The sequence below is a fragment of the Pipistrellus hanaki genome, assembly GCF_964339955.1.
Source record: "Pipistrellus hanaki genome assembly, chromosome: 2".
In the NCBI taxonomy this organism is placed as follows: Eukaryota; Metazoa; Chordata; class Mammalia; order Chiroptera; family Vespertilionidae; genus Pipistrellus; species Pipistrellus hanaki.
In genome coordinates, this window is record NC_140504.1 from 128891101 (window position 1) to 128917461 (window position 26361).

The 26361-nt window shown below is 34.9% G+C and overlaps 1 protein-coding gene across 2 annotated transcripts in view; it reads left to right on the forward strand.

The window, feature by feature from the left end:
* Positions 1 to 26361, forward strand: part of CDKAL1 (CDKAL1 threonylcarbamoyladenosine tRNA methylthiotransferase) — a gene marked incomplete at its 5' end in the record, with an annotated part of 619533 nt that overhangs the window by 234155 nt on the left and 359017 nt on the right. The window lies entirely within an intron of this gene.

Genomic DNA, 26361 nt, shown 5'->3' on the forward strand with positions numbered 1-26361 from the left:
TTTCCAGGCGGTGACTCCTCTGCCCTCTGAATTCAGAGCTTTGAGGCACAGGTGTCCCAGCCTCTGGGCTCTTCAGTGGCAGCACCCCCGTGGAAAGCTCTTCTATGCCATTACCAGCACACAGTGGGAAGTAGAAGCTCACACACCGTCTTTTATGTTATCTTAAATTACAGCTTTTCAGAAAATTGTGTTCTATAAAAACAACTTTAAAGGTATTTAACTAGAAGTGCTCTTAAAAAGCTTGAATTAAGGATCCAAAGAGATCCTGCTCAGAGTTTAAATATATGTGGGATCATCCTTATACTAAAGTGAATTTTTTAACACTTTGGGAAGATAAAATGTGGGATGTTTTATATTACAATCTCTTTGGCATGATTCTATATTACTATATTCAGTAATGACTCTTGAGTCCTTAATATCTTTGCATGGTGTCAAGAAAAATATATTCATATTTTTCCAGCTCATGCTGTACTGTTGTTCACACATCATGATTATGTAAGCCATGGTCCTGTGCTGAATCTGCTCGTCCTGAGACTAGCTTCTCCAGCCCCAGTGCCATCCACACAGACAGCTGTTCGACATCATGACACCTCTTGCTAACAGGCACTATATCCAGATAAAACATCTTCCAGAAGTAATTCAGCACACTTTGTAGTCATTCACTTATTTTAATATTATGGCTTAATATTACTTTGCAAATTAACCTAAGCCAATTTTGCCATGCATAGCTCTTAGGTTTTTTTTTTTTTTTAATAGAGAATTTTTTTTATAGAGAGTAATAGCAACAATTAGAATTAGTTGCTTCCCTATAGCCCAGCTGTCAGATTTTAATGAAAGCAAGTCCCAGTCCAAAATCTGCAATAAGAATTTATTAAACAAGGTGGTACAGTCCAGCTGTGCTTGTAAGCTTAGCGAAGTCCTAATTCTCTCTTGTGTAGGTGGTTAAGACAAACCTTGCATGAAAGGTTCACTTTAACCAGATGACACAATATTGTCTGCTTCAGGCAACCAAAATTCTCTACACAAGACTTAGAGTGAGGGAAGAGGAGGGACTAAGCCATAATAATATTCTTAATGGTTTAAGCCAGTGTCATCCAACCTGTGGTCTGTGGACTAAGTGCGGCTATTAACTATTGATGGCTGGTTTGTGACAAGTAAAAAAATTGAGAGCAAATATTTTAGAAACTCTGTAGCAGTTTAACATTACTACAGTGTCTTGTAAGTTATTTCATTGTATTTCAGCCCCAAAAATTATTGGTTGCAAATTAAAGTCCTTCCATCACTATAGATAGTTTGAAAAGCACTGGTCTTGGCCAGTGTGCTGTTACAAGGTTCTTTATTTTGGAAAATATTTTAGTCGAATTTCTTACCTTTACTGCCACTGATTTCACTAATGAGATCCCATTTCTACTGTCTTTTGTGTTATTTAATCACTTCTGGAGAAGGCACTAGAGTCCTTGGTACATTGGACAGAACTCTGTGATTGGGTTTGGAATCACAGACACTGTTACTTTCTAGCTCTGTGACAGAATGTATTAGATCATCTCTTAGGACCTTTTTTTCTCACATGGCACATGTTGTCTACAGAATATGGAGGCTAACACATTGTGGGCACTTTAATAAGTGATTTGCTTAGAATTTTGAGGTTGTTATATTCTATAGCAGGGGTCCTCAAACTTTTTAAAGTGGGGGCCAGATCACGGTCCCTCAGAGAGCTGGAGGGCCGGACTATATGAACTACTAATTCCTACTGTAACACCTCGGCTGCGCTCACTGCCCAAAAAACCTGGCGGGCCAGATCAGACTCCTCTGCGGGCCCCATGTGGCCCGCGGGCCCTAGTTTGAAGACCCCTGTTCTATAGTCTTCCTTTATTTTCATCCTTTGTACTATTTAGTCAGGTAAGTTGCTGGTACTAGACTTTACATTTATCATCAGCTTGTCAATCTTCTACTTGTTCAGTTTTAAATGAATGAGAAATAAACTTAAAATTAATCTTAGTCTCTCCCATAACTTTTGGTGCAGTGCTTTGCTCACAGTATTTACTCCATAAATATTTTAGTATTTTAGTGACAGCAGTGTTATTTAAATGCAGAAAAATTTTTCTGGCTGAGTAGGAATATAATTCTAATTACTTCTCTTTTGCTATAAATGATTATTTTTTAGAGAAAAGAATATGTTAATTTGGACTATGACTGAAGTCAGACTTATCTCAAACAATTAAATGTGTGAAAGTGAAGTATTTGTGGCAATTTTGAATTTGTTACATTTTTATTTTTATCCAAAAACTAGTTATTTTGAAATTTTGAGCTTTTTTGATGTCTTCAATGAAATCCCCAAATACCTTATTCATATTGTACAAATGAAGTTTTAAAGTCATCTTATTTTTAATGCACTAGAAAATGATTTGGGAAAGATCATTCATAAGAACAGTGGATGGCACTATTGGCTCATACCTGTGAAGTAATTATTGTTAAGTTGGAGAACTTTCCAATGCTGGTTTACTAAGTGCCTTTAAGTAAGTGGCCCAGTTAAAAATCCTAAGTAGTATTAGGAGGGGATTTAATTTTAAATCTTGTAAATTCTTCTTTATGCAATCATGATTTTATATAAACTTTGAAATGAATAAATAAACTTTCTTAGTAATTATATTTAAAGAAATGGCTGGTTTAAAAAATCATTTGAAATTCTGGGAAGCTATAGAATATATCATTGTGCTAACAAAAAAAAAGTGTGTCTTACCACTTTTCTGATAAACAAAATCATTTATAGGGAAGGGAGAATAATTTTGAATTTGGATTTAAAAAGCAAAAATTTTAATATTCATATTTAAGCACACAATTAGAGAAACCTTAGATTAAAGTTAATTGAATAGATGGTTAACACTTTCCTCAAGTTAGTTCATAGGTAATATGATAAAGATACATATTAATTATAAATAGTAATAGGCACTCTTACAGTTTATAAAGTTTATTGTTTTATTTAATGTGTATAAGACTGTTTAGTTTGCCCTTTACAAAAACTAAGCAAAACTAATCAGTGTCCGGACATTGATTTATTCAACAAATGTGGTTGAACATTTGTTAAGGGCGGAAGGTAGAAAGATGCATTCATTTGGTGTCTGCATTGAGAATCCCATAGGGTAAAGAGGGAAACAAGGACAAAGCAATTGAATTATAACATTGTAAGCACAATAGTACAGGAGTAAACAAAGTTATCTTAGGACCACGATGGATTGTTTGGATGAGTTTGGGTGGACTTTCATAGAAAGTAGATATTTAGGCCATGTCTCAAAGTTTTTCTCATAGGTGGTTCAAAGGCCATTTAAGCAGGGGGGAACTCTCCTCTTCCATGAATAGTGGTATTGAATTGTAAAGGGCCTTTTCTTACACAGAGACGGATGAGTGTGGGTTGTGTTGAGATTATTGGAGTGGTGTGGTAGGAGGAAGTTTAGAATGAGGTAGCTTGAGATTGCTTGAATTCAAACTGAGTCTCATCATTTGCTGTGAGACATTGTGTAAGTTATTCAACCTCTCTAAAGTTCTCGATGTTCTCATCTATAAATGGTGATAATATTAGTGTTGTGAGAATTAAAATAATCAAGATAAAGCCTGGCTCAGGCTACCTATTCACTATTATTACTCTTTTTTTTTTAAATTGATTTTTTTGAGAGAGAAACATCGATGTGATAGCAAAACATTGATCAGTTGCCCCTTACCTGGAATCAAGCCTGCAACCTGGGCTTGTGCCTTGACCAGAAATCAAACTGGTAACCTTTTGGTACACAGGTCAACACCCAATCAACTGAGCCACACCGGCCAGGGCAATATTATTACTATTAAGTTTATTACTATTATAGCTATGCAAAAGACAAACCTTAGGCTTAATTACACTGCTGTTTGCTTTAAGACCATGGAGCAGTAAGTGGCAGAGTCATGAACTGAATCACATTTTCTGACCAGTTCTTCCTCTAATAAAATACAAGTGGCTTAGCCCGGTTTGCTATCCTTGCATTGAAATTGTAGTTATTTAATTAGTTGAAAAGAAAGCCAGTTAGAACTGAAGTTTGAGACTAGTGTAGAAGACATCCTACTAAACCTGAGAAAGATGCTGTGGGCCCTGAATTTTACAAAGAGAATATAAAATTTTTACTGTATACTTGTCCTATATTAGATGCCTCTTGAGATGCATTAACTTTATCCAATTGAATGGCATTTGAATTTTCCTATTATGATCTTTGAAGGATGGGAATCCTAAATCATTTAGATTTAGAGATAAATGACCATTGTACTCTTCTGTGTTCTCTTTTTTTAAACCCAGGAGTTGAGTTAGGGTGCATAAAGATGAGTTGCACTTGGAGGAAACAGAGAGAGGATGGAAGGGAGGATATATGTGCCCAAAGAGTTGCCATCTGTCAATTTTCCTGTTGCTTCAAGAAAACTTATTTTCCAGCCCCATCTGGAAGGGGGGAAAAAATCCCAAAATTGTGTAGCCCAACTTTAATTAAGTATAATTGGATACACATGTGATTGTGGATGAAGGCTGCTCAGTTTTTTTCAATATAAAAATAATATATGTCTCATATTTATTTCTGAAACTACTTTGCCCTGATTTTACTACATCTCAGCATGGTAGCAACATTTGTTTTATTTTTTATAACCCTGACAAAGCAGAGTGTTTTGTTTGGCTTTTTAAAAAGGCAATAGTGCATGTAGTTCAGACCTCATTTACTTTAATCTGATGATGTAGTCTCTGAAGAATGTCTGTTTTTCTGTAAATCCACTAAGGAAACTGGGTTTAAGTCAAGGTCATTATTTAAAATTCTTGTATTTGTTTTTAAACAATGTATGTAACTTTGTGATTTGTAATGTATATTTCCGTGGTTATTTTTAGGTTATTCTTAAAGTAAGTATTAATTATGAGAGACAATATGGGTTTAGGAAAATCTATCTTGTAAAGTATCTTTTATGGATTGTTTGAGTACTGCTCTTGAAAAGAACTCAAACTGTCTGAAGTGGGATTCTAGAGTGTTCTCCTCCCTACCTCCCTCATCTGTTTTCTCTCCTCCATATCCCCCACCTCTCCCCACATCTCTATAAATTTATGGGAACAAGCTATGTAAGGATGGATTTATTTATTTAGCTCTTTGTGACTGAAAGATATATACCCAATTCAGATTGGTGGTCTACTTTAATCAGTGGTTTGTTACACAGTCATTTGTTTATTCTTTGTACTCATTCACTCATTGATTCAACGAACATTTACAGAATGACTGTATCAGATACCCTGTTAAGTGCAATATAAGAAAGAGGGCTTACCTATTTTACCATTGCCCTTCCTCACAGTCTAGTGTAGTTTAGTTAACCGGTAAATAATTCAGTTATAGTCTTCATCAAATATAATTAATGTCAGTTCTTTTTATATGTGTGAGACTTAAAGTTTTGTACTTAGAAATGACCAGAAATATGGAGAACAAATAAAACAGGGCTTGTATAAAATATAATGGCTGCACATGGACATATACAACATATATAGCATGTTAGCTAGTGTGATCCTCTTGGTAACTGATTACTGTTGAAAGTTCAGTCATCATTGTCCATATTGTTAATATTCTGGATTTCAGGCAACCTCTGAGACTCCTTGGAATGTTGATTCCATATTTACTCTATTAAATGAAACACTTCTGATTTCATTTCCAAAGAATGAAATTGTTAACCCCCCCCCCCTTTTTTTTTTTTTTGCCATTCTAGCTTCATTCCTTTTATTTTTTTAAGATTTTTAAATTTATATTTAGAGGGAGAGGAAGGTAGAGAGAGAGAGAGAAACATCGGTGTGACAGAGAAACATCGATGGTTGCCTTCTGCACACCCCCTACCAGGGATTGAGCCCACAACCCGGGCATGTTTTCTGACTTGGAATTGAACCAGCAACTCCTGCCTTAATTCTCAATTACATTCAAAACAAGAAGCAAAGCAATGAAGACAGGGTGACTGACCATAGCAGCACTGATGTTGACATACTGGACAGATTTTCAAAAAAGGGATGTCTGTGTCAGATGCCTATGAAGAGAGAGTGGGGGTTGGGGTTCTGCTGCTGCTGCAGGCAAATTTTGTGATGTGTATAGTGAACCCTAAGAGTGGCTACATGGTAGTTGGTAATTGGGTATATATCTTTCAGTCACAAACTTACTACATGTGAGTTTTCTGTGTAATTTAGTTGGCTTGCACTTACATATTTTGCTTTTATAGTTATATATCAAATGATTAATTTTCTTAATTTTATTGTGGCTTTATTGTCCAAATTCTTTATTTGGGGAAAAAGCTGTGTTACATTTATATAAACAATGGAATACTATTCAGCTTTGAAAAGGAAGAAAACCTTAACCTTTGCGACAGCATGGGTATACCTGGAGAGTATTATACTAAGTGAAATAAGCTAGTCAGAGAAAGAAAAGTACAATATGATTTCACTTTTATGTGGAATCTAATGACCAAAATAGACTAACAAAGTAGAGACCGACGAATGGATACAGAGAACAGACCGACAGCTGTCAGAAGGGATTGGGTTCCCAAGCTGGGTGAAAGGATTAGGCAAAAACAAAAACAAACTCATAGACATAGACAACAGTATGGCGATTGGCAGAGTGAAAAGGGCATGGAGGAGGTAGAAGAGGGTAAAGGGGAGGATAAATGGTTATGGAAGAGACTTAAGGGTGGTGAACATATAATACAATATACAGATGATGTATTATAGAATTGTACACTTGAAATTTATATAATTTTATTAACCAATATTACCCCCCAAAATTCAGTAAAAATTAAAAAAGAAAGGATTGTTTAAAAAACACCACACCTCTGTATTTTCTTATTTATCCTATCTTTTAGCCTTTTTATCTTATTTAAATTAGTGCTTTGTTTCCTGCCCATTCTTTCATCTTCTATGCCTCCTGTCTTTTAATGAGGTGCCATTGCTAGAAAAAGTTGGTCTTCAGTACCTCCAGTGTACAGTGTTCTCTGTCTGATAGAGAATGATTAAGAGTTTTCTTTTCTTTCTAAGAGTTGAGCTTGGAAGAGCTTTTTTTCTGAACTGAGATATATTGACAACAGCCAAAAAGCAACTTTTGTGATCTACACTAGATTATTCATTCTTTTTAGAATACACTATTTCATAAATTTACCTTTATCTTTTTATTTTCCTTTGTTCTGATGATTTTAACTGCAGTTAACCTTGTCATGTCTAACATGTACTATCTATTATAAAGCATAGGTTTTCAAATATATTTCAATAGGATTAATAGAAATAGAATTATTATTATTATTATTTTTAAATATATTTTATTGATTTTACACAGAGAGGAATTGAGAAGGACAGAGAGTTAGAAACGTCGATGAGAGAGAAACATCGACCAGCTGCCTCTTGCACATCCCCGACTGGGGCTGTGCCTGCAACCAAGGTACGTGCCCTTGACCGGCACAGAACCCAGGACTTTTCAGTCCGCAGTTTGATGCTCTATCCGCTGAGCCAAACCGGTTTCGGCAGAAATAGAATTATTATGTCAAGGATAAGAACCTCTTTATGGGTCTTAGGCAATGAACTCAAAATGCTTTCCTAAACATTGCCTTACAATGCTAATAGTTAGAAGGATGCATGTTTTGTTCCCCTTTAAAGTCTTCATTATTATTCCCATTTTATGGAAACTGAGATCGATAAGGTCCCATCTTAGTAGAAATGTAGCTACCATCTTAGTAGAATTTAGCTAAAATTTGCTGAATTTTGAATATGGGAGGCCTTTTGGCCTAGTGTTAACAACCTAATTTTGGAGCTAACCTGCTTGGATCTCAATCCTGGCTGCAGTGCTTACTGTGTAACTTTGGGAAAGTTTCGTTGTGCATAAGTTTTCTCATCTCTAAAGTGATAATTATAATAACATCTGTTTCATGGGGTTGTACAAGGATAAAGTATATAAATGTATAGCTTCAAATAAAATGGCAAATAATAGTTACTACAGGAGTGCGCAAGATTTACAGTTGTTCATATGGAAAAAGACATGTGGATTTTAACTATTGCAATAGCTTTATTAACTGTTTTTTGTACTTACAACTGTAAACCTACTTTTTCCACCCCTGTATATACATGATTACTGTCTTTATCATCATTATTAATTAGAGTATGTTCTCTTTATTTTTTATCCACAAAGAATATTTATTTTTTCTTTTTAAAACAACATAGACATTTTGGGTAATCAAATTATTGAACCATTTAAATGCTTGTGTGAGTGAATGAATGAAAGGGAAAGAAAGGAGCAAGCCTGGAATCCACATCTTTCACGTTTATATAATTACTAGAGACCCGGTGCACAAAATTCTTGCACAGGTAGGGTCCCTAGGCCTGGCTGGCAATCAGGGCCCATCGCAACCTTCCTGCTGCCAGCTGGGGCATTCCTTTATTCTGTGCCCACCCCTGGTGGTCAGCACATGTCATAGGGAGTGATTGAACTCCCAGTCTCCCAGTTGAATTCCTGAGAGGACACTTTGCATATTAGCCATATATATATGTTTTATTAAAAGCCTCATTCTTTTGTGTGGTAAGAAAGAACTAGTTGAATTTAAGTATATCTATTATAAATATATGGAATTGTCATTTATAATAATTTTTTGACAAATGTTTGGGTGGATAGTGGAGCAGAATAGTAGTTTGTAGAATGGGCAGCAGTTTGATTTGAGCTTTTTATTAATGGGTTATAATGCTTAAGATCTTTTTTGCCAACTAATGAGAATGGACTAGGGCCTTTTTTTCTAAGGGATGGGGAAAAAAACCCCTCTTAATTAGGGATACACTTATCAAACTATTTAATACATCCCTATATTATTCATAGCCCTATGGCCAAATATCAATTGCTCAGACAACTTATTAGCACAAATCTATTTTTGGATAATTAAAAACCCCTTTGAAAGATTTATATCTACAGAAGCAGCTGGAAAGGATTTTAGAGATTTAAGATCTTTTCATAGGTGATGAGGCTAAGGCCCACTGGGCCTAACCACCCAAAATTGTGTGCTCACTTGTAGGAGAATGTGATTCATGACAGAAAGAAGTTATTCTGACAGATAGTACACCTTCACCTTTAGGGTTTTAGAGATTGGTGGAAGGATTAAACTTTTGTGGTCTGAATAATATTTTGTGTTAGTGTATATTGAAGTATCTATAGGTCAAAACACTAAGAAATAGTAAGTGCTGTTGCTTTGGCCAATGTTGGTGAGTAAACAGTGGAAAACAGTGAAATTGTCTTTCTGTTAAGTGAATTGGATTATGTCAGATGAAGAGGCCCCTGAGACATAAGACTTCTCTTTGGATGTGTGAGAATCTTCACAAGAACTCCAGGCTTTATATCTCCCTGTGTTCTTCTTTTGTTCCCTCATTATTTGCCTTTCCCATCCATATTTCTAGTTCTATTCTATACTTTCTTTTATTCCTGTAGGTTTATGTTTTTATATCCTTAGCACCTAATAGTGGCTAGCATATGGAATTTCTCAATAAATAAAAAAAAATGTTTATGACTCAATTTGTAAATGCTAGTTGTATGTTTTCATTCTAAAGTCTCTCTTACTGTTTCCTGAGTGTTGACCTTATATTTTCAGCCTTTCTCAGTTTGTGTTCTCTGAATTACATCTGAAACTTTTAAGGCAGTTCATTATATATAATGAATTAACTTCTCTTCTAGATATGTATGTATGTATTTATTTAAAAGTTTATTGAATTTATTGGGGTGACAGTTGATAAAATTATATAGGTTTCAGGTGTACAATTCTATACATAGGATTTATATTGAGAATATATAGGGAACTCTCAAAACACATAATCTGTATATTGAATCCTGTGTTCACCACCTCAAGTCAAGTCTTCCATCAGTATTTATCCCCCTATGACCTCTCTCCTCGGTATTTAGGTTGGTAAATAGTTGTGTATCATGTTTAGGAGAATTGAGAAAATTATCACTTAGACTACTTCCTGTAGTACTTAATTATTGTGGAACACTGGTTGAGAAAGACTGATTTATTTACTTTATCAGGTCTCCCTAAAGCTTACTTTCCTAAGGAGCATCCTCATTGATTGATTAACTTCATTTTGATGTTAGTTGGTTTTTTTTTATTCACATTTCTTTATTTTGCATAGACTTTGTTTTTATTAATTGCTGTTGCTAAGTTTCAATTATGCTGACAAAGTTGCAGTAAATGTGGCTTATTTAAAAAGAAAAATAAGCAATAAATATAATAGAACTTTCATATTCTCGTGTTTTTCTCATGTAAAGCTTATACTACTTGATTGTCAAACTGGCATTACTTGGGTGGGTTTATATGTGAGACATACTAAGACCATGACAGCATGAGATCCAAGGGCAAAGGAAGGAGACTGCAACTAGTAAACTGAGTCCAGATATCACTGAAACTGCCAGGATAGCTTACCCTTGAGAGTCAGCCTTGTTTTAGGCTTGGCATCTAAGTCTGTAACCTGAATTCTTATTTCTAAAGAAGTCCATAATAGATTTGTCAGGGCTCAGTTATATGAAAATAAAACTACCTTTTCATAGATTACGTGATTATCAAGGATACAATGTAAACCACGAAAATTAATCATATGTACTAGCAATGTGTGATTGGAAACTGAAATTAAAAAAAAAAAATTTATAGCCGAAACCGGTTTGGCTCAGTGAATAGAGTGTCGGCCTGCAGACTGAAAGGTCCCAGGTTCGATTCCGTCAAGGGCATGTACCTTGGTTGCAAGCACATCCCCAGTAGGGGGTGGTGTGCAAGAGGCAGCTGATTGATGACTCTCATTGATGTTTCTAACTCTCTATCCCTCTCTCTTCCTCTCTGTAAAAAAATCAATAATTATATATATATATATATATATATATATATATATATATATATATATATATAAATTTACAAAGGTCTAAGAAAAGTTACTTAGGCAAAAATTCTTAGGTTTAACTCATAACAATTCATATATAGTATCTGTGTTATAAACTGCAAACAGAAGAAATCAAAGAAGACCTAAAAAAATAGAGAGGTATATGATGTTTATGAATTTGAAGACTTAACATATTAAAGTATTGGTTCTTCCCCAGTTCACTTATATATTTAAACTAATTTCAGTATGATTTCCAGTTATTTTTTTGTGTGGATATGGACAACCTGATTCTAAATTTTATATAAAGGTCAGAGGAACTAAAGTAATAAAAAGTTTTGAAAAAGAATTAAATTGGAGGATCACAGCACTCTATTTTAAAACTTATTGTAAAGTAGCAGTAATCAGTGGTGAAGAAAGAAATAAGCACATAAGTCGTTGGGAACACGATAGCATGTTCAGAAATAGACCTGCACAAATTGGCCAATTAATTTTTAACAAAAGCACCAAATCTATTCTGTGAATGATACTTACTATTAAGAGAACAAAATGCAAGCTACAGACTGGGAGAAAATATGTACATATGTAAGCATAGGATTTATGTTGAGAATATATAGGAAACTCTCAAAACTCATCATGAAAACAGCCCAATTAAAAATGGACAAAAGACTTGAACAGACACTGCTCCAAATGGCTGGTAAATACAACAAAGTTTTTCTGTGCTGTTACCACTAGGGATCCTGCCGCCCATCAGCAGCGGAGATTAAGAAACAATGATAGTACCAGGTATTGGCCAGGTAATGGAGCAACTAGAACTCTTCTTATACATTGTTGATGGGAATGCTAGATGATACATCCATGTTGCAAAAAACAGTTTTGTAGTTTCCTTAAAAGTTAACCATAAATGTATCACGTGACCAATAATTCCACTTCTGGGTATGAGAAATGAAGACTTAAGTTCATAGAAAAAAACATAGAAATGTTTGTAATAGCTCCCTTCCTAATTGTTCAAATCTGAAAACAGTTCATATGCCCTTTAGGGGTGTGAATGGATAAATAAACGGTTATATCAATTCTATGGGATAGTACTGGGCAATAAAAAAAATGAATAATTGATATTCTTGTCATCTTAGATGAATCTCAAAAGTATGTGCAGACTGAAAGAAGCTGGTAATAAAAGGTTATATGCTGTATGATCTATTTATATAACATCCAAGGAAGGGGAAAACTTGAATGTAGTGGTGGAAAAGAGCTCCAGTGGTTTCAGTGGTGAGAGATGAGGAGAATGTGCCTGTGAAGGAATGACAAGCAGAACTGTTGGACTGATGAACTTTCTCTATTATTGTCTGATTGTTCCTTATATCTATACATGTGCTGAATTCACAGCACTGTACACTTTCTAAAATATCGGTTTCACGATGTGCCAATTACTTTAAAAGTTAATTAGTCCAAAAAAATGTAGTAAGAAATTTTAAGGTGGAGAACCAAGGTAGGAGATTGACATTTATAAGAAAAGGTTTGCACGTCATTTAAGTAAGAACCAAAGTTGTCTGGACATAGAAGGAAATGGGTTTGGGTCAATAGATTGGAGAACTGAGCTTTAGAACAGTTGCTGAGGGCAAATGAAGCATTACAGAAATTATCCTCAGTGGTGGATGGATTATTGTCACCTCCAGGTAATATGAGATAAATGATAAGACAGTTAAATGGCAGGATTATGTCATGGTTTGATTTATTAAATAAAACTTTTAATTACCTGGTGTCACTTTCTATTAAAGACTTCTGCACTATTGCTGCCAGTTGCCACTTGCTGATCAGAAGACGGCTTATGACGTGTGCTGTTGTGCTGGATGTGGGAATGGGCCAGGGTGGCATCCAGTTAGAACAAGAGTGCCACAGTCTCAGAAGGGCGGCTTTGGCTTATAATTAAGCTGATGCCTGTATGCTCTCCTTACCTTTATGCAAATATGCACATCAACCTTATTAATTTTTCTTGCTACTTTTTGGATAAAGAAATAATTATTGCTTTGGAACTCGTGCCTATAAAAACTGCAGAAGTCTAACTGTGTATAGCTAATTTGACTGTCATAATGATTTGTTTAAATTTAACTTTCCATACATATACTGCCAGTGTAATCATTTCACCATTTAATAATCTTAACCGTATATTTGGAAGAATTGCAAATATCTCTTTTCAGGGGCTGACTATGAAAATTTGTAATGGTGGGAAATCAGCAGCATAGATTCCTACAGTATCTAGGAGCATTCAGCCCTGCTGGAGCTGTTGGGCCACTATATATACACTTACACTCTGTCCTGCCTTTCTTACCTTTCTTCTCCCTTCTGATTGTTCTTTCCTTTATATTCTAAGGAAGATGCTAGGATGGTGGATGAAAATAGAACATTTTTATTAGGTGAAAAGGAAAGAAAAAAGAATGACATACTTGAAACATGTTTAATTTCATATTAAGCATTAAAAGAATGAAAGAAGCCAGGCAGGAGCATTTGAGAAGTGTTTCATCATATATATGAAAACATCACTGCACTAAATATGAACATATATGTCACCTTCAAAGTTTCTTTGTACACCTGTGAAATTCCTCCCCTTCCCACTCTCAGACCCTCTTGCCTCAGGTAACCACTGATCTGCTTTCTTTAACCATAGATTTGTGTGCATTTTCTGTCATTTTACATTGACTGTATAATGCAGTTTGTAATTGTTTTGTTGGAGTTCTTTGGATTTGCATTTTGATTTTCATCTATGCTTTTGCATGTATTAAAAGCTAATTCCTTTATTTTGGTGAGTAGTATACTACTGCATGCCTGTGTCATGATTTGTTTGTCCTTTTGTCTGGTGACAATAGCGTTGATTCCAGTTTTTGGCTATTACAAAGAAAGCTTCTTTGATCATTTGATTTTTTTTGTTGTTTTGTTTGTGTTTTTTAAATGGCGGCAATAACTGCTTGGCAAACACCCCATAACACACACAGGGAAGGCAAAAGTAGGTTTACAGTTGTTCAGATGGAGAATACAATAATTACTAAGTAATAATACAAAATTAAACTGTTAGCCATTTTGCTAATAGGCTTCCAGAGAACATTTTATTTGCTTTCCTCTTCTCTCCTCTCCCCTCCTCTCTCCTTTTCCTTCTTTCTTTATTTTTTTAAATCCAGACCTCCTATGGCAGTTATTGTGACGTGATACACACTTATGGCTAACATATCTATGATTATTTATTTTGAATCACCTAGTTTCACACATTAACTGACTCTTCACAGAAAACGATTTATAATTGTTTTAGTGCTCTTAAATGCTTGTCATGGGGTACAAGTAAGACAATGGAAGATATAATGTAGAAAATTAACATTACAGGTAATTCAGCCCAACTGGTTTATCAATAAGGAGTTACTCTCATTGTCCTCATAAAAATCTTATTATGTAATATTAACTACATCTCTGAATATATTTTAGTCAGTGATTTCTTACCTGTGAAACTCATATCTCTATTAAAAAACTTTGGCCGATAATACATATATATTCTTAATGCAAGTATAGTAGCCCCCTTGATTTATAAGGAAGTGTTGGTAAATATTTTGTATTTGCTGTATTAAGAAAAGACTGTAAACTTTCTCTCTCTCTCTCTCTCTCTCTCTCTCTCTCTCTCTCTCTCTCTCTCTCTCTCTCTTTCTCTTTCTCTTTCTCTTTCTCTCTCCCCCTCCTCCTCTCTCTCCTCCTTTTCTCTTCCATGGAGTGATGAAAATAATATATTACTTTCCCAATTTTGTGGTTTTATTCTTAAATGTGTTATGGGTTTTTAAGTGTGCTCTTACGCAATATACTTAGTAAAATAATATTTTTTTAGAGGTATGTTTCTTTACCACTGCAGTACTTGCTGTTAACTCTTAAGAAGTGTGAATGAGTTATTTTCCTTTAGCAGGTCATTCTATTCACTTTCTAAAATACTGATAAAGCATATTTATAATCTGTAAATGACATCTTATAGAGCCTATACAATAAACAAACAGAAAATAAAAAATTGCTTCCTGAAATATTCTCATAAGGGAGATAAGAGATAATTTTGTACTCAGTAGAAATAGTTACTGGAAAAAGAAACTTAAGGAGAAGCAAGGCTATTCGGTAGAATAAAGTTCTGGTGCATATGGGCTCAAGAACATAGAGTGAAAGCACTTAAAAGAAAAAAAATGTATGCCTTCTACCTCAAAAGCAATTGTGTGCTAGAAAAAGGTGAATGAACTTCAAATTTTTAGTCTTGTTTAGGAAAAATGAAATGTCATATTTAGTCCATTTGTGGAAAAATTTCTAGGATTGTAGTTTCCACTCTATTTATGTGTCTTATATCCTGTTAAATCTTTGTATATAACTATACCATACCATTATATAGTGACCACTTACTTGGAAAATATCTTTAACGCTAGTAACTCCTTATTGATAAACCAGTTGGGCTGAATTATTGTAGGTTTGGGAATTGCATTATAGTCATTCAGTAAAAAATGTCTGGACTGCATACTGTGTGCCAGCTATGATATGCTAGGTATAAGGGCACAGTGATGAATAAAGAAGCATTTGGGAGTCAATTGCAATAATTTAGAGGAGAAATATGGTAGTATGAACTCAGGGAGAGACAATGAAAGAAGAGAGGGAAGAGTAATTGGGATTAAGAACGAGGTGGTTGGTTAGTTCATGAATTGAAAAACTGCGGCCTACAGGCCAAATCTAGCCACAACTGTGATCCAAGATGGTTTCTGTATTTTGAAACAGCTGGGGAAATAACCAAAGGAGAGTAATAGTTGTGACACATAAAAATTACTAGTATATGAAATTCAGATATCAATGCCATAAATAAAGTTTCACTGGGAAAGAGCCATACTCAATTTTTTATATTGTCTGTGACTGCATTTAATGCTACAGGGGTGGAGTTGAACAGTTGTGACAGAGAGTATATGTGGCACCAATCAAGAATGAGTTAACAGAGGAGTCCAGGCTCCCTCTTTAGAAGGGCCTGGTTGGGGTTGGGGTAAGGAGAGTGGGTTGACCCTCTTCTGGCACCTGTAAACCTGGCTTTAGAATTTTACTTGTGTTCATAAGAATGTTTTGTCTGCCAGGGGTCATTAACACTTGTATTTTTTCCTTCTGGAAGTCTGCAGTTTTGATAGTTGTGACTAGTCATTGTGCCCCTGTGACCAGCCCAGAATAACAGCTCTGCAGACTGAGTCTCAAGCAGACTGTCCTAGTCCAACACACTACCTGTGTTACCGCGCTCCACTGCTGGACAAAGGATTGTGGTCGGTATGGCCCCTGCGGGAAGAAAGAACCCAGGAAGCCTGTGAATGGTTCCGAAGGTCTTCCCCTGATTACTGGTTATGTCCTTTTTTCAGGCCGACTGTCCTCAGCTATCTCCTGACTACTTCACATCCTAGTCACTAGTGCATCAGAAAATATGGGGGTGATCTTGGAACAGGCGATTTCAATGATCACATTGCTGTTCAATACATTAAATTGTAGTGATAACTAACTCAACAGTGTTTTGAGTGGATGTGGATTGCTGTTTTTATTTTACTTTATTTTTTATTACCAGGGCATACCCATCATTACAAAACAAAAGAAGGCAAAGTATATTTTGAACATGTCATTTTTAAGGTAGAGTGGAGTGTGGACTATTTTGTTATCAAATTATATGGCAAAGCATTCTGTTTACTATGCAATGACATGCCTAACTGTGCTGAGAGAATACAAAATGCCTTGACATTTTAGACTAAAAATTTATCACAGTATTCCCAATTCACAGGAAAATTAGACAGTTTAAATGGAATATTTGTTCAAAGAAGAATGTCTTTACAAAAGTGAAAAGTGAAAACGAGGCTGCAACTAAATTGAGTTTCTGATTGGCAATTCTGTTAGCCAAGCAAGAAAAGCCACTTAGCAGTAGAGTTTTAATTAAACCATGGTTTGATTGTACCCGCTAAAAAAGTTGTGTCCAGTGAAAGGAAACTTCTTTATTAGACATTAGGTAAGAGCAGTTGCTCAAAGAGTTGAGAACATGGAAAGCAACATTAGTAGCTAGTTAAAAAATAAAACAACAATTATTTCAAGTGGTTTTCTTTGTTTGTCTTTATTAGTCAACACATGTTTCCAATACTGCTCAATTGTTGTTTATTAAAGTAATCAATGATGAGTATGATGTGACAGATTATTATATCAGAGGAATTAGCCTCTCTGAATAGCCTCTGTGGCATTTAATACAAGCTGAAGAATCTGCTAAGATGTGTTATAACTGATGATGATAAACATATGTGTAAAACTGGAAAAAGTCTTAGACAAACTTAAAATGGGGAAAACGTAGCATTTTTAAATAGTATATTTATTCATTGTATTATTCATCAACTGATACTTTGAGGCAAAAATTTGAATCTGTAATATTTTATTGAACCAGTGGTGTCATTGGTGAACTTCATTTTTTTCCTCACAGACTTAGCTATTGTCTGTTCCATAAATTTTTGTCAGAAATTGAAGCTAAGTTTCTTGACTTGCCTTATTACACAGTATCAGAATATTACTGTGATTTTTTTTTTTTTTTTAAGGTCAGGGCTTAGAATTAAAATCTTCCTGAATGAGAAGAACCACTTTCAGTTACTGTAAGTGGACATTAAATGGCTTTGGAAGTTAGATTTGATAATATTTCTTAATAAAGTTAACTTAAAATGAAAAGATGAAATGGAATTTATATGTAAAATGCATGTTGCTGTAAAGTATTTTGATAACAACTAATGTTTGCGGCACAAGTAATGTCAGCTTACTCTCTGCACTCTTGTGCTGTCAAAGTTTACACCAAGAAGCAAGCTCTTCATCCTCAGCAGATTTGTAGCAGATACATTTTCTAGCAGCACTTTTTAGACCTCAATGCCAGAGCAAAGGAAATTTTCATACTTCAAAGTCCAAGTATACAGTGACGAACTTCTACCTAACCTTCCTAAAATTTACACTGTAATGGGGTGCTAAAGGCAAATATCAGGAAAGAGTTCTGTAGACCTTTCCCAGTGATGACTGCTCAGTTAAGATCACATGCTCGCATGCTGCCATCAGTATTTGCCATTACCCATCTGAGTGAAAAGACATTTCAAAGATGAAATAAGTAAAATCTCATTACATTTCAGTATTAACAGAGGAATATTTGTAACTAATGATGATAGGGGGCATTAACTTTGAACCTGAGTTAAGTAAAATATAATTCTCATTAAGACTTATATTACAGAAACAGTAGTGCTACTCTTATTATTATATTTTGAATTTTGTCAAGAAAAAGGTTATGGGAATTTGTTTTCTCTCATTATATACATACATACATAATAACTGTGTTGGAAAGCCCACCCTAGAAAAATATTTACTATCTAGCCCTTCATAGAAAAAGTTTGCTACGCCTTTGAAGTTGGTCGAATGCAGAAATCATGTGAGAGAAACTGGGAGGAATTATGCCCAGTTTTGGGCTAGGATAAAGTGACTCTCTTCTTATAGACAGGGAGTTAGAAGAGATTGATGGTGAGGCAAGGGTTAGTAGTTGGATTTTGGACTTGTGTTTGAGATGCTATGGGAGAGTTTCAGCAGTCAGTTGAAAATTTGAGTAGGAGGAAAACTGGCTAGATGTGCTGTAATTAGCATGAGATAGGAATAGAAACCATGGGTGTGGTTTTTAGTGCATTCTGTATTTCTTTAGAAAATAAATGATTTTTTTTCTACTATGTTTTCTGTTGTGAAGCAACTCTGATTTTCACAGAGTTCCTGAAATCCAGACTCTAGTCATTAAGTAACTAACTTCTGTTCTTTGATTTTATTTTAAGGGGGTATTTCACATTATTTTCTTGACTACATGGTATAATTCCCTCTCACTGTATATAACTTTAATTCTCAACTACACAATTGGAAGTAGAATTCAGAAGATTTGTTTTGAGGGCAAAAAGCATCCATGCACTTTGGCTCCATCAGTGTTGCTTGTAGAAACCACAGTGTTTTTATCAGGGGGAAAGCAAAAACTTGTTTACAATGGAAAGCATAACAAAATCTGTGATCTTTTTGCCTGAGGACTCTTTCCAAAACAACTTACTGTAACAGACATCTAAGGTCAGTATTTCCTAATTAAGATTATTCAGCTGGAGCTCCCAGTCCCAACCACCACTCAGGGTCATATTCTCTCTCTCTCTCTCTCTCTCTCTCTCTCTCTCTCTCTCTCTCTCAGGGTCATATTCTCTCTCTCTCTCTCTCTCTCTCTCTCTCTCTCTCTCTCTCTCTCTCTCTCTCCCTCCCTCCCTCTCTCCCTCCCTCCCTCCCTCCCTCCCTCTCCCTCTCTCTCTCTCTCCTTCACCCCCTTCCTTAGTACAGTGTGTCTTTCAGTTTTTTAGTCAGCCTGCAGGGGCCAATTTTTTATTTTTTTTTTACTTTAAAATAATATGATAGAGAAAGATGTCTTACTTCATATTACTAATGAGTTTTGATTTCATTTGAAACCAAGTTTAGAAAACCAATATGCTGAATAGGTATGTCTCTTTGTTAGCAGAGAGTTTATGTTTGATGTTTTAGGAATACTTTTTGTATCTGCCTACATAGGGATGAAGCACTGGCCTGAAGAGGCAACATACTTCTCTGCTTTCTGTTTTTGGTTGTTCTCACAAGAATCCTTCATTCTAGTGAATACTCAGTAAATATTTGTTCAGTTGAACTCAATAAAATCAGCAAAATAGAGAATTATCAGTTGGAGAATAAATGAATTTATAAAGGAAGGTAGGAGATACTTATAAATGAGTTGTTCTACCTTTTGAAGATTATAAAACTGACAAAAAATTGGGTATTGGTTTGGCTCATCCATACTTTTTATTTTATTCTTAGCTGATCTTTTTTTCAAAGATGCTTTTATTTTTGAGGTCTCATGAATAGAAATCACTCAGGAATATTTAGTATGTTTAGTATTCTAATTTTATAACATAAAAAGTTTAATAAATATAAGATAGGAAGGGAAGCAGCAAGTCAGTGTAAAGTTGATCTAAACTTACAAATGGACGTCCCTACCCACTGATAGTCATCCTTTATTTTTGTATTTGATTTTTGTACCTTTTAATCTTCTACATTTCTTTTATATATATTTTTAATTATGGAAGACTTTAAATATATAGAAAAGAGAGGACAGTGTCATGAATCCTTAAGTACTCACCAGACTGTAATAATTACCAACTGATGATCAATCCATATTATTTCATCTGTCATCCACCATCCCTTGTCCCTTTCTTGCCATAGCACAACTGGATTATTTCAAAGCAAATTTGAGACATTGTGTTATTTAATTGGTGAATACATCAGTTATGTATATCTGCAGAAAAAATCTTGGCTGTTATTTTTCCTTTATGGAGAGAGAGAGGTGGGGGGGAGGAAGAGAAAAGAAGAAGGAGAAGGAGGAGAAGGAGAAAGAAAAGGAGGAGGAGGAGGAGGAGAAGGGGGAGGGGGACGGGAGATTCAATACCATTGCCATACCTAAATTTTAATAGATTTCCTTACTGTCAATAAACACCAAGGCTTCAAACTTTTATGGTTAATGCTCTTGCTCATTATTCTTCTACCTCTCCTTCCACCACCATCTTTACAATTGGTTCTTTTGAATCAGGACCCAAAGAAGCTCTACACATTGCTTTTGGTTGATGTATGCACCACCCAGCACTGGCCATGTGTCCTAGTTAGACTCACAAGACTCAACTGACTTTATTGTAACACTGCTTCTATTTTGATTCATAGAAGGATCAAGGGCAAGGGACATAGCAGGTACAGCATCTTCATCTCATCAGGAAGCCTACCTTACCTACCCTGATATACAGCTTCTTTTTACCCTCACCTGTATTAGGCATTTCAACATCCTTGGTCCAGAGTTAAAGAGAGTGAATGCCACATTTACCGAGCAAGGATCCAGCCTCTGTTTTTCACTACTTTTAAAATTATAGCATACTTGTTCCCTTTTACCTCGTTCCCACACCACTCACTTCCCAGGCCTTCACCACACTATTGCATAAGTCTATGGTTTATGCATATATGCATATAATTCCTTTGGTTAATCTCTTCCCTCCAAGATTCATCAGTCTGTTCTGTGTTTCCATGTCTCTGGTTCTATTTTACTCATCAGTTTATTTTGTTCATTAGATTCCTCTTATGTTTATTTTGATTTTTAGATTTGATTGTTGATAGATATATATTTATTGCCATTTTATTATTCATACTAGAGGCCTGGTGCATGGATTCGTGCACCGGTGGGGTCCCTAGGCCTGGCCTGTGCCTCTTGCAATCTGGGACTCCTTGGGGGATGTGGGACTGCTGGTTTCAGCCCGATCCCCACAGATCAGGCTAAGAAACCCCACCAGTGTGTGCCATACATCCATGCACCAGGCCTCTAGTATGCATATAAGATATTTGATTAATCTCTTCCCGCCCTCCCTTTTCCCCCCTTCCCTCTGAGATTCATCAGTCTGTTTCTATGCCTGTTCATTGAGCAGTGCACATCATAGCTACCGGTCGAATGGTCACTTAGGCCTTTATATACCAGGTGTATCGGTTAATAATGCAGATTTTGTAATCAAAGAAAACATGGTAATTTCAAGAGAAACATCAAAAGTGCTTTATTCAAAGTAATGTCCATCACTAGCTACACATTTTTCCATCTTTCAGGTAATTTGTGGATACCTTCCCAATAGAACTTTTTTTGTTTTGAGGCAAACCATTCAGAGACCCAATTTTCCACTTCTTCATACATTTTGAAGTGCTGCTCAGAAAGTGTGTGTGCCATCAATCAGAACAAGTGGTAATCTGAAGGAGCAATGTCTGGTGAATACAGCGGGTGGGTTAATACTTCCCAGGCAAGATCTTGTAAAGTGTCTTTAACTCATTTTGAAGTGTGTGATGGTGTCTCGTCTGAAGCAAAATTACTTTGCCATGCCATGTCTTCTGGCACATTCTGGTCATTTCAAGGTCAAAGCATGTTTCAAATTGATCGTTTGTTGTTGGTAGTAATCAGTATTAACACTTTTGCCTGGTTTTAGAAGCTCATAATACACCACACCTTCCTGATCCCACCAAACACAGAGCATTGTCTTCTTTCTAAAGCGATTTGACCTTGCAGTCAGTGTTGATGGTTGACCTGGATCAACATATGATTTTGTGCATTTGGGTTTTTTAAAATAAATCCACTTTTCATCGCTAGTCACAATTCAACACCAAAAAGACTTTCTCTCATGCCGTTGAAGCAACATTTTACTGATGACTTTTTGGTTTTCCATTTGCCTTTTGTTCAGTTGATGTGGCACCCATTTTCCTTCCTTTAAAATCTTTCCCATTGCTTGTAAATGATCGAAAATTGTTTGCTGAGCAATGTTTAATCTTTCTGTAAGTTGTTTTTGAGTTTGACACACATCTTTATCCAATAATGCTTACAATTGTTGGTCTTCAAACTTTTTCAGTTGCCCTGGATATTCGTTGTCTTTCATATTGAAATCATCACTTTTAAAGCATTTAAAGCAGTGTTTACAAGTATCTTGAGATGGAGAATGTTCACTATAAACTTCCTGATGTATTCAGTCTCACTTTTCTTAAAAAATAAAGTAATGAATTATAACTTTCCACAAATGCTCTTTTTTTTGGCATGAAATTTGACATTTTTAAATGTAAAAATATTTATGATGTTAACACCTTCAGCAAATTTGACATATGAAGTTTTGAAGCTTGTTATCAATACAACAAAATAGCATACATATCAAATCGCATATATCTCAACATATGTGTAACTCCATCTATTGAAAAAAAAATCGCATTATCAACTGGTCCACCTAGTATATAGATTTTTTAAATCTTTATTTACTTCCCCTAAAAATAATTATATAGTCTCTCTTTGCACCAATGCCACATTGTGCTCATTAGTCTTGCTTGAAATCACATAGTTTGTCTTCCAGCTTTATTCTTGTTTTCAAAAATCAGTTATACTTTCATAAGTTAATTACATATCTATAAGTTTTAGAATCATCTTTTTAGTTTTTAACCAAAAAAGGCCTTTTTGTGATTGTGAATAAGATTATACTGAACTATTTGTAATACTTTAAAACAATAAAAAAAATAAAAAAATATTATACTGTATTTATAGGTCATTTGGGAGAGAATTGACATCTTTACAATATTGAGTTTTCTAATCCACAATCATAGTATATTTCTCCATTCAATTAGATCTTTTTAAATGTCAATGGTGTTTTATAGTTTTGGTTAACAGGTCTTACACATTTTTTGTTAAATTGTCCTTAAGTATTTTTTTATGGTGTTATTATAAATGGTATTTTAAACAATGTCAATTTCCATATGTTCATTCTATTATATAGACATTTAGTTGTTCTTTGTGTGTATCTTCCCATTTTGCTAAAATTATTAAGTTTAGTGTTTATTTATAGATTTATTAGACTTTCTTACATAGATATGTTGTCTGCAAATAAAGAATGTTTTACTTTATTTATGATCTCTATGTCTTTAGGTTATTTTTCTTGCCTTATTGTGCTGGCTAGAACCTCCAGCCTAGAGTAGAATAGAAAGATAGGAATGCTATCTAGCATTCTGGTATCAGGTAGTAGAAAATATTGTTTTTTTCTCCATTTAGTATGATGTTAATTATGGGTCTTATGTGATTCAGGAACTTTGATTCTGTTACTAATTTGCTAAGAATTTTGCCGAAACCGATTTGGCTCAGTGGTAGAGCATCGGTCTGCGGACTGAAGGGTCCCAGGTTCGATTCCTGTCAGGGGCATGTACGTTGGTTGCGGGCACATCCCCGGAAGGGGGTGTGCAAGAGGCAGCTGGTCGATGTTTCTCTTCCATCGACATTTCTAGCTCTCTATCGCTCTCTCCTCCTCTCTGTAAAAAATCAATAAAATATATATAAAAAAATAATTTGCTAAGAATTTTAACCATAAATTAGTTTTGTCAATGCCTTTTCTTTATTTATTAAGCTGATTATATGCATCTTCTTTTTAGGGTGGTAATATGGTAAATTTCATTGATAGATTTTTAAATGTTAAATCAACTTTGAGTTGCTGTTATAAATTCCACTTGATTTTGATGTACTATTTTATGATTTTTTAAATTCAATTTGCTAAAACTTTGCAAATAATTTTTAAATATATGTTCATGGGAAATGTTGGTCCATAGTTTTCTTGAAGAGTAGCTTTTATATCAACAGAAATTCTAACCTCATCTTTTTATTGTTGTGTTTTTACAATTTACATTTAAAGTGATTATTGGTGTATTAGATTTAATTCTTGCATTTGCTGTTTTCTGTTCATCCCATGTTCTTTTGGTTTCATTTTCCTTTTTCTTTTTCCTGAAATGTGGGTTTCTTATTCCCTTTCATTTTTTTGTTTTATTTTCTTAGCTGCTCTACAGCTTATAGAATTTATATTTAAGTTACTTCATTTTACCTTCAAGTTATATTATTCTACTTTAATACAGTTTCAGAACCTGATAGCAGTATTCTATTATTAAATCCCCCTTCCCCTCTTGATTCAATTGTTCTACATTTTAATTTTTTATATTATGTAAACCACATAATACATATGATTTCCTACCAGTCCATTTGGCTGGAAGCAAAAGTCTTTCTAGTGTTTTATGTAGCATGTTTCCATTGGTATTCCTGAGAATGGCTGTAGGATTCTTTCTTAGATTACAGAATTTCTGTTATGTTTGTTTATTAAGAAAAGCATTGGCTAATTTCTTGTTATTTTGTTTTTGGAGTAGTTTGTATAGTACCATCTGATCTTTAAAGCTTCAGTGGAGGACGGAGTACTTTAGATTTCTTATTTCTGATCTAGTAATTGAATATTTTTATCTTCCTATCTTTTCTGGGGACAGTTTGGTAAAGAGTACTTTTCTGGAAAAGTATCCATTGAATCTAGATTTCCAAAATCATTTACGTAAGTTGGGGGAGAGTAGTTTCGAATTTTTAAAACTTTTCTGTTTTGATGGTTATTTCTTCCTTGCCCTTTCAAATTTTGCTTTTTTTTTATTTTTTATTTTTTATTTTTTTACTTTATGCCTTGCTTCCTGATTAGTTTAGTGTTTGTACAGTTTTTATAAAGTCATCTTTATTGGCTCCCCCTCCCCCCCCCCCAGATTTTAAAGGCAAACATGTTTATTTAAAAAGGGCTTAGAAAATTGGAAGAGAACAAATAATAGGATAAAAATCAGCGAGAGTACCACCCTGAGATAGCTATTGTTAACGGTCTGGTAACATTTCAGTGTTGGTATGCATATAATTGCATTGAATTTAACACAGTTGAGATCAAATTCTGGGTTCATACTTGTATTAGTTTCCTAGGGCTATCATAACAAAGTACCACAAACTGGTGGCTTAAAATAACAGAAATTTCTCTCTCGAAGTTCCAAAGGCAAGAAATCTAAAATCAAAGTGTAGGCAGGGCCATGTCCCTGTGAACATAACTCGAATCCCTGTATTTATCTTCACAGTGCCTTCTTTCCTTTGTGTCTATGTCTACATGTTCCTGTTCTTATGAGAACCCATCCTAACCCCGTTAGACTTTATTTTAATTTGATTTTATCTGCAAAGATTCTGCTTTCAAATAAGGTCACCCTCACAGGTTTTCAGTGGGCATGAATTAAAAAAATATATATATTTTATTGATTTTTTACATAGAGGAAGAGAGAGGGATAGAGAGTTAGAAATATCGATGAGAGAGAGAATCATCGATCAGCTGCCTCTTGCACACCCCCCACTGGGGATGTGCCAACAACCAAGGTACATGCCCTTGACCGGAATCGAACCCTGGACCTTTCAGTCCACTGAGCCAAACCAGTTTCGGTGTGGGCATGAATTTTGGAGATACACTATTTAACCCACTTCAGTATTCCCCTTCTATGTATTTCACCGCCTTTTTTGTACTTTTATTTCTCTTAATTAATGTTAGGGTCTATTGCTGGGCAGAATCCCTACTAACACATCAGCATTGTGATGCGCTAGCAGCTAGCTATACTTACAGTTTACCCAGAAACACAAATTTCCATCATTACCTAATGAAGCATCATTGAAGAAAAGAGAAGCAGACCTCATTAAATTTTTTTAAAGCCTAAACCTCAATTAATTTTTTAAAAATATATTTTTATTGATTTCAGAGAGAAAACACTAGAGAGAGAAACATCAATGAGAGAGAATCACTGATCGGCTGCCTCCTGCATGATCGATCCTACAACCCAAGCATGTGCCCTTGATGGGAATCAAACCCAGGATGCTTCATTCAGCAGGCTGATGCTCTATTCACTGAGCTAAGCCAGCTAGAGCAAACCTAGGTTAATTTTAGAAGATGAGAATTATCTTTCTTATACAATTTTTGAAAGTCATTTAATTGTATTAGATATAAGTGAAT